Genomic DNA, 9883 nt, shown 5'->3' on the forward strand with positions numbered 1-9883 from the left:
CGTTAGGCTGCCATGATGCAAGCCATGACGACCGAGGCAAGCGGGTGTCAGTGGGCGCAGAGAAGAAAATTTCCTCTTTGGTGCTAAGGAGGCAAGGATAGGCGTGGGTTCCCAAGGACTCGGGTAAAGGTTTCCATTTCAGTGCAACAAGACCAAGGCCGCCAGCGCGGCAGGACGGATGTCATCGCTGAGCCTACTGTTGCATCACGACCAGAAGCTTTGCAGGCAAAGAACACCTTTCGTCAGGATAAGATGTACTATTTGTCCCCTTTCAAATTGGCCACTGTGGGATTCCTTCTCGCCTACGTTTTGGGGGAATAGGACCGATGCCACTATAAGTATAGGTTAGCCACCACCGTAGGGAGAGGGAGCTCTCGGTCGACTCATTCCCTCACCCCACAACCTCGCGAGGTTGTTCATCCCTTGTAATAGTTCATCCTCAACCCCTCGTGAGGCCAATCCACCCCGAAGTAAGAGTAGGGTCTTACACCGCAAGGTGGCCTGAATCCGGGTAAACTATTGTGTTCATCTTCCTCCTTGTTCGTGTGCATCGAGCTAGACTGTGGGGTGACGGGCTGGTAGGCCGGTTAGGTTGAGTTCTTTGCACACGCCCCAAAGTTTAAACCTTCTTGGGTCTGCGGGGCCCTGAATCTGACAGTCTTAAATCATAGAAGAACTTTTTCTTTTGTTGGTATGTGAAACTAGGTGGTATAAATTTAGCAACAATAAAATTAGCATAGTCTGCATACCATGGGGGTACTACAAGAAGCATTTATGATAGCTAATTGTTCATCAGGAAAGCTAGCATCAATACGTAGTGGGTCATCAAGAATATTTTCTAACCTAGACAAGTTGTCTGCTACGGGGTTCTTAGCTCCTTTCCTATTAGTAATATGTAAATCAAATTCTTGTAGCAAGAGAACCCACCTAATAAGTCTAGGTTTAGCATCTTTCTTTTCCATGAGGTATTTAATAGCAGCATGATCGGTGTGAACAATTACTTTGGAATCAAAAATATAAGATGTGAATTTATCACAAGCAAACACAACTGCTAGAAATTCTTGTTCTGTAGTAGCATAATTTCTTTGAGCACTGTCTAGAGTTTTACTAGCATAATGGATAACATTTAATTTCTTATCAACTCTTTGTCCTAGAACAGCACCAACAACATAATCACTAGCATCACACAAAATTTCAAAGGGTAGGTTCCAATTAGGTGGTTGAACAATAGGTGTAGAAATTAAGGCTTTCTTACATATTTCGAAGGCTTTTAGACAATCATTATCAAAAACAAATGGAACATCTTTTGGCAAAAGATTAGTGAGAGGCCTAGAAATTTTAGACAAATATTTGATAAACCTCGTATATAGACCGGCATGACCAAGGAAACATCTTATATTTTTGATATCTTTAGGACACGACGTATCAAAAGGACATGTAAAAGTAGTTCTTCTTGATCCTCTTGTGACACATGTATTTTGGAAAAAACAGAGTATCCATTTAGAAAACAAAAATGTGTATGTTTTGATAGTCTTTCTAGCATTTGATCAATGTAAGGTAAACGATAATGATCTTTCCTATTAGCTTTGTTTAATTTTCTAAAATCAATTACCATTCTATAACCTGTGACAATTCTTTGGGGAATAAGTTCATTTTTATCATTAGGAACAACGGTAATACCTCCCTTATTAAGGACACAATGAACAAGACTTACCCATCTACTATCAGCTATAGGGTAAATTATACCTACTTACAGAAGCTTTAATATTCCATTTCTTACCACTTCTTTCATCTTTGGATTTAATAGTTGCTGGTGATCAACAACTGGCTTAGCATCAGGTTCCATATTAATTTTATTCTGACATAGACTGTGACTAATGCCCTTAAGATCATCAAGAGTATATCCAATAGCGGCACGATGCTTCCTCAGAGTTTTCAATTGTGACGCCCCTGACTCAATCGTACACTAATCATGCACGCAAATGTGTACGATCAAGATCAGGGACTCACGGGTAGATATCACAACACAACTCTAGACACAAATCAAAATAATACAGGCTTTATATTACAAGCCAGGGGCCTCGAGGGCTCGAATACATAAGCTCGAAGTGCAAGCGTCAGCGAAAGCAACAATATCTGAGTACAGACATAAGTTAGACAAGACTGCCTTAAGAATTAAAGCACAAAAGCAACAACGATCGAAGAGGCAAGGCCTCCTACATGGGACCTCCTAACTACTCCTGGTCGTCGGGGGTCTCCACATAGTAGTAGGCACCCTCGGGAATAGTAGTAGTAGTGTAACACCCATGATGCGGCTATATCTCCCACATGTCGGAGCACGACTTAGAGGCATAACCGCATAGTAGGTATGTCGCAAGAGGGGTAATCTTAACACATCCCATGTACTGAATAAGAAAGGGATAAAGAGTTGGCTTACAATCGCCAATTCAAACAATACATAAATATCATACATCATCCAGAATACAATCAAGGTCCGACTACGGAACCAAAATAAAGGTAGGAAAGAGGTAGTGAGGTGGAGCTGCAGTAAGCACTAGCTTGTATGGTGGCTAACTTACGCAAAAGAGAGCGAGAAGAGAAGCCAAGCACGGTCGAGAAGCTAAAATGATCAAGAAGTGATCCTGAAACTACTTACGTTCAAGCATAACACGAGATCGTGTTCTCTTCCCGGACTCCGCCAAAAAGAGACCATCACGGCAACACACGCGGTTGATTCATTTTAATTAAATTAAGTGACAAATTCTCTACAACCAGGCATTAACAAATTCCCATCTGCCCATAACCATGGGCACGGCTTTCGAAAGTTCAAAACCTTGCAGGGGTGTCCCAACTTAGCCCATCACAAGCTCTCACGGTCAACGAAGGATATTCCTTCTCCCAGGAAGACCCGATCAGACTAGGAATCCTGGTTACAAGACATTTCGACAATGGTAAAACAAGACCAGCAAAGCCGCCCGAATGTGCTGACAAATCCCGATAGGAACTGCACATATCTCGCTCGCAGGGCACACCGGATGAGCCAGACGTCGGGTTGGCATAGACCCTGGTTGCCCAGGGGGCGTCGGACATCGCTCAGGTTGGACCAACACTTAGAGAAGCACTGGCCCGGGGGGGTTAAAATAACGATGACCCTCGGGCTCCGGAAACCCAAGGGAAAAAAGGCTAGGTGAGGCAAATGTAACACCAAGGTTAGGCCTTGCTGGAGGAGTTTTATTCAAATCAAACTTTCAAGGGGTTCCCATAACACAACCGCGTAAGGAACGCAAAATCAAGGAACATAACACCAGTATGATGGAAACTAGGGCGGCAAGAGTGGAACAAAACACCAGGCATAAGGCTGAGCCTTCCACCCTTTACCAAGTATATAGATGCATTAAAGTAAACAAGATATAATAATGATATCCCAACAATAACCATGTTCCAACAAGGAACAAACTCCATCTTCACCTGCAACTAGCAACGCAATAAGAGGGGCTGAGCAAAGCGGTAACATAGCCAAACAACGGTTTGCTAGGAAAGGTGGGTTAGAGGCTTGACATGGCAATATGGGAGGCATGATATAGCAGGTGGTAGGTATCGCCGCATAGCAATAGAGCGAACAACTAGCAAGCAAAGATAGAAGTGATTTCGAGGGTATGGTCATCTTGCCTGCAAAGTTATCCGAGTTGACAAAAGCTTGATCCTCATAAGTGTACTCAACGAGTTCCTCGATCACGTACTCGTCTCCCGGCTCTACCCAAGGCAAGAACACAAGCAAAAGGACCAACAATCAATTACGGTGCAATGCGCAAACAACATGATGCAAAACATGGCCTGATATGCGAGACATGATATGCGATGCATATGCGTGCTTCGGAAGGGAAAGATTGAACCAAGCCTCAACTTGGCAAACCAAGTGTGCTGGTGGAAAGATGAGATGATTTCAGTCGAAATCGATATAAAGATCACCGGAATTGGAGGCACGGTTAGCAAATGGCAAGCAAAACAAGAATGGCACAATTCTGCGATTAACAGCATGATGCCATCTAGAATGCAACAAGAAACTAAGCTACTGCACCCCAACATAGCAAAAAAGCACATGGAAGTGACCTACTCAAGGTTCTTGACAAAAGATGAACACTGAGCTACGCCAAATCACAATAGAACGGGTTCAAACAAGCATGGCAAAAGTGCAAAAGATATCAGCATCACAGACTTGGTGAAAAATACTAACATGCCAAGAATTAACATCAGGAAGCAATGTTTAGATCAAGCAAACAGCATGATACAGGATAAGATCATAGCAATCAAAGGCATGGCATGAAACTACTCAAAGCATAGAACAAAAGTCCCTTACTGACCATGAGCCAAAAAGGCTCAGAAGATATGATGGCACCCATGTAAACATAGCAAGTTTTGTTAACAGATTCAGACTTGACAGAAAATTGAGCATGGCATCAACAGAATAATGAAGGCATCTTTGTGAGCTCGATTCACTCACCACAAGGCATTGCATGACAAACTAAGCATACTACAAGCAAGAAGACATGATCATAAGGCTAACCATGGCAAGAACAAGTTCATATCATGCATGGATCAACTACAACAACCTTGGCAAAATTGATCAACACGTAAACAATCTACCAGGAACATTTTATAGCAAATGTAGAGAAAGATTAAGACATGCTAGGGCACTCCATAATTGCAAACAACAGCATAGATGGATAGAGGACAACCATATGTCCAAAACGTCCTTACTGAATATACTCAAAAGAAGCATGGATCTCACTGTAGCAACATGAATACATGGCATAAAAATAACAGCAGGGAAATGACTTAGTGAAATCCTAAGTCCCTGAAATCAGCAATATCACGAAGGCTACTTTGCATGCTTGTGTTAGTCACCACAAAGATCACAAAAATACATGGCATACACCCCTGTAAAGATGTCATGACATAGACCAAAACACATGTAGAGCTCATGCCCATATGCAGCACACAACAAATGTAGCAAAAATGACAAAACCTCATGCTCTGCTAAGAATCAGCGCCTAACAATTTATAGCACTCTTGCATCAATGATTTGGGCATCAATATGGACTCAAAAAAGCATGGCACAATGGAACAAAATGAAGAGCACATCCTGATGAACATTTTGATATATCATGCATGCAAAACGGAGCATCACACAAGAAGTTATGGCATGATGAGCAGAGGCATAAAATTTCACGGATCTGGGACTTAGTGGAATTTTCACCTCCGCGAAAGTCAACGCAGGACGGAGCGGTTCCGCGATGAGGATATCCGGGTCGGGGACGGCGTTTGGTTAGCTGGTCTGGTGGATCTGATCCCACTTCGGCTGGATCCAGACCGGCGACGTCTCTGGCGAGGGCGAGGTCGACGGCGGCGGCGCCCGTACTCCGGCAAGGCACCGCGAGAGGCTCCGGCGAGGAGCGGATCCGGGGAGGGGCGGCGATCTCGCGGGGAAGGCGACGGCGGCGCACGGTTGCACGGGTGGCGGGGCACGACACCCGGCGGTGGAGGTCGCCGGCGAGGTTGAGAGGCGGCGGAGGTCGATGACGAAGGGCAGTGGTCGGGAGCGCCAGCGAGAAGGCGGGCCGGGCCGTGGCGCGGTCGGGCTCGTGCGGGCCCCGGATGGGCTCCGCGGGCCGCGGCGCGATGGGGATCTGGCGGGGACGCGTGGCGGCGCGTGGTTGTAGGAGAGCGGCGGAGGGGCGACATGGCGGCTTGTGATTGGTCGGGGTGAGGTGGCCGGCGGACATGTCCGGCGCGGACAGATGTGTCCGGCGGCGCGAGGAGCAAGACGCTAGGGTTTCATGTGCGCGAATTTTCTGAGGAAGACACATATATATAGCTAGAGGGAGGTAGGAGTGTCCAAATGGAGTGTAGTTTTCGCGCACACGATCGTGATCCGACGATGGAGGACATGGGAGTGGTTTAGATGGTTTCTTGTACCGTTTTGAAGGGGTGTTGGGCTGAAACACACACACGAGGCCTTTACGGTTCCCCGGTTAGCCGTTGGAGCATCAAAAGGACTCCAAATGGCACGAAATTGGACAGGCGGTCTGCCGGTGGTGTACCAAGGCCACTTGGCAAATCTCGGTCCATTCCGAGAACGTTTAACACCTGCTCATGAAAAGAGACAAAAGGGGACGCCGGAGGATGTAGGAGTGTCGAATTGCAAAACGGACAACGGGGAAAATGCTGGGATGCATGAGACGAACATGAATGCAAATGCGATGCACATGATGACATGATAAGAAATGCATGACACGAAAAAAGCAAAACGAAAACAAAACCCAACCACGAGGGAATCTCATAACTTAAAGCCGAAAATGGCAGAGTCGGAGTTACAAATATGGTAAGTTACATCCGGGGCGTTACAACACTCCACCACTAAGAAAGGATATCGTCCCGAGATCTAGGATGGCACCGGAGGGAAAACAGAAGATGAAGAGGTAAAACAAAGTTGCTTCTTTGACAAACGACTGAAACCAAAGAACCTTGAGATGTTGAACAATTTGAAAGAAAGAAAACAATGAAGAAGAACAAAGTTGAAAACACTCCGTTAGAAAAGAGGAACATGGGATACGACGAGAACCAAGAGGTTTAGTGATAAGATAGATATTGAAACCACTCCGGTTAAAACTAGATAGAGAAGGAATAAGATTGATATAATTTAGGCAACACTCCGATTGAAAATGGAAGGAATTGAACATGATCTTGACAAAACAAGATGGTGTGTTTAAGAGAGCAACATCACAAAGTGTCTGGAACAAATGTAAGAAAGGAATTAAAAGAACGGAGGAGAAAACAACATCTTCTACCTCAAATGAGCTTGCAAAGGCATCCTCAGGAAAAGGGTCGAACGAAGTTGTTGGAAAACCAACACTGAAAAGAGTAAGCTTGTTGTGGGCTTATGGAAAACATCTCAAAACTGAGGTGAAATTCTGCCACTAACGGAAACAATAGACTGGATTGAGGTCAACAAGGAGATGACAACTCCTTTTGCTGAGAGGATAGGAGAAAAACTTGAATCATTGATAGACACCACAATAAGCAACATTACTCAGGGAAGGCTTTAGGTGAAATATAACCCAAGATAACTCCAATGAAGAGGTTGACGGATTGCAAAGCATCTCCTGAACGAAGAGAAAATTATGGGTTTACAATATCTCATTCTTAAACAACTTGTGAATCATGAAACATGAAAGAAAATTGTCAAGAATGGCATATCACCATCCCAAAGGATAAGGTAGAAAGAATTGAACTTTGGAATGCAAGATGAAGAATAATTGAACTATAGCTTGGCGGACCTTAGCTTCGAGAGAAAAAAACTTGAAGAACAATTGAAGTATGAAAAGAATCCTTGACGAACCACCATGTAGAGTCTCCATGAAGAACTCCGGTAATAAAATAAATGGTAGGAAGGAAGAGAAATTGAAAACACAAGGTGAAGCCTTGCGATGATTTAGATGGAGCTTCGCAACGAGATAATGCGGAAGACCTGAAACTTCGGAAAAGAAAGATGAACAAGTGAAATCAAGAATTTTGATGAACCTCCCAAATAAGGAGTTAAATCATTTGGATGAAACAAGAATAAGAATTACATTATGCTTATCCTTCACCAATTTAAATTGACGACAAGCAACGGATTTGGCATACTACTTATTCTCGTAGAAAGGATTAAGATAGATATAGCCCAAACTTGAGAAAGTCTTCAACGAACCACCGTTAGGATTTGAAAGAACGAAGAAAAGATAAAGAAACACCGGGAGGAGCTATAAAAAGAACGAAGGTACTTGAGAGAATTCAGATACACGAGAACGAATAGATCACGAGCTGACTAGAGAATACTTGAATGATGCACCGGAAGAATTCGAGAACGAGAGCTGAAAGCTGGAATGGATAATTCTGAGATGATGGGCTTCGGAGAATCCAACTGAAACGACTCCTGAATTGCTCTGGATGGATGAAAAGAATTATCACAGTCGAAAACAATTATGGGAGGATGGCCTTAAGCTAGAACCATGAATCTTTGGAAGAACAGATATGATTTGGAGGAAAAACTCTTCTTCGGTCTTCAAATGTTGAGAATGACGATGAGAAACACCACCACGAGTTATTTAGACACTCCGGAAGAATAAAAAGCGAAGAGGTTGAGCCAATGATGAAAAGAATTTGACCGATCTTGGAGAAATGCATATGACTGATGATAATTCATTTTTACGTCAAACTTGGAAAATAATTTGAGAGTAACTCCAGGAAGATTAGAAGAGTCAGGTAAGATCCTGGGAAAAGACCTGTGGGTTAGGGCCCACTCAAAAGAAACACCATTGGACGATTTAAAAGATAGATTGCTGAAAGTGCTAGTGATCGACTAGAGGGGTGGTGAATAGGCGATTTTTATGAAAGTCTTCAAAACATGGAGGTTTCAAAGACAATCGATAGAAATGAACCTATTAAGATGCAGCGGAAGGTAGACTACACTAGGTAGGCCATAGTCAAGTATTCAATGAAGTGAAAGCACAAAGACTAATAGCAGCTAGGCAGTATGGATCATGATGGAAGACGGTATGAAGCCAATCAGAACAAGCAGTCACACAGTGAAGACAAATAGATAATGCAAACATGCAATGACTTCACAAGGATCAACTGTAAATAAAGAGATGGAAATGAGAGAACCAGTTGCTCGTTGAAGACAATGATTTGTTGGACCAGTTCTAGTTGCTGTGAAACTGTATGTCTGGTTAGGGAGGCTGAGATTTAACTCAGAAGACCGTGTCTTCACCTTATTCCCCTTGAGCTAAGGACACCCAGTCCTCGCCCAATCACTCTGGTAAGTCTTCAAGGGAGAATCCCAAATCTTCTCAGACTTCGTTCACCGGCGATCCATAATGAATCTTGGATGCTCAGAACACGACGCCTAACCGGCTAGAGGATTCACAGTCCTCAAGTGTAACAAGTCTTCAGATCACATAGACAGGAAGACTTTAGTGATGCCTAACACTCTTTGGCTCTGGGTGTTTAGGGCTTTGTCCTCACAAGGATTTCTCTCTCAAAGGCTTCGAGGTGGGTTGCTCTCAAACGACAAAAGTTGTGCACTAACTCTGAGCAGCCAACCAATTTATAGTGTAGGGGATGGGCTATTTATAGCCACTAGGCAACCCGACCTAATTTGTCCGAAATGACCCTAGGTCACTAAGGAACTGACACGTGTTCGAACGGTCAGATTTCAAACACACGCGGCAACTTTACTTGGGCTACAAGTAAAGCTGACTCATCCAGCTCTGGATAAGATTTGCTCTCATTGTCTTCGCTCGAAGACATAGGATTTTGGTTAAGCATCACTTCAGTCACTCTGACTTTGTTCACTGGGACCCCACTTAACAGTACGGTGGCTCCTATGACTCAACAAAGAAGAAAAGGAAACAACGAAACAACTAAGACTTCGTGCTCCATAGTCTTCACGCGATGTCTTCTCTTGTCATAGTCTTCAATGTGAATATCTTCACATACCACCTTTGTCTTAAATGTCTTCATACATTTTTAGGGGTCATATCCGATAGGAAAACCAAATCAATGAGGGACTACTACCTGTGTTATCCTGCAATTCTCACAAACACATTAGTCCCTCAACCAGGTTTGTCGTCAATACTCCAAAACCAACTAGGGGTGGCACTAGATGCACTTACAATCTCCCCTTTTTGGTGATTGATGACAAACTGGTTGAAGTTTTCAACGGGGATAAAAGTATGTGAAATTGTAAAGGATTTAAATATTGTCTTCATAAGTAGTAGGAAGGCTCCCCCTGAAGATGTGCATATAAGTATTTTGCTTTTGAATTCAAATGCACATGGCA

Source organism: Triticum aestivum, chromosome 4A, assembly GCF_018294505.1.
Source record: "Triticum aestivum cultivar Chinese Spring chromosome 4A, IWGSC CS RefSeq v2.1, whole genome shotgun sequence".
Lineage (NCBI taxonomy): Eukaryota > Viridiplantae > Streptophyta > Magnoliopsida > Poales > Poaceae > Triticum > Triticum aestivum.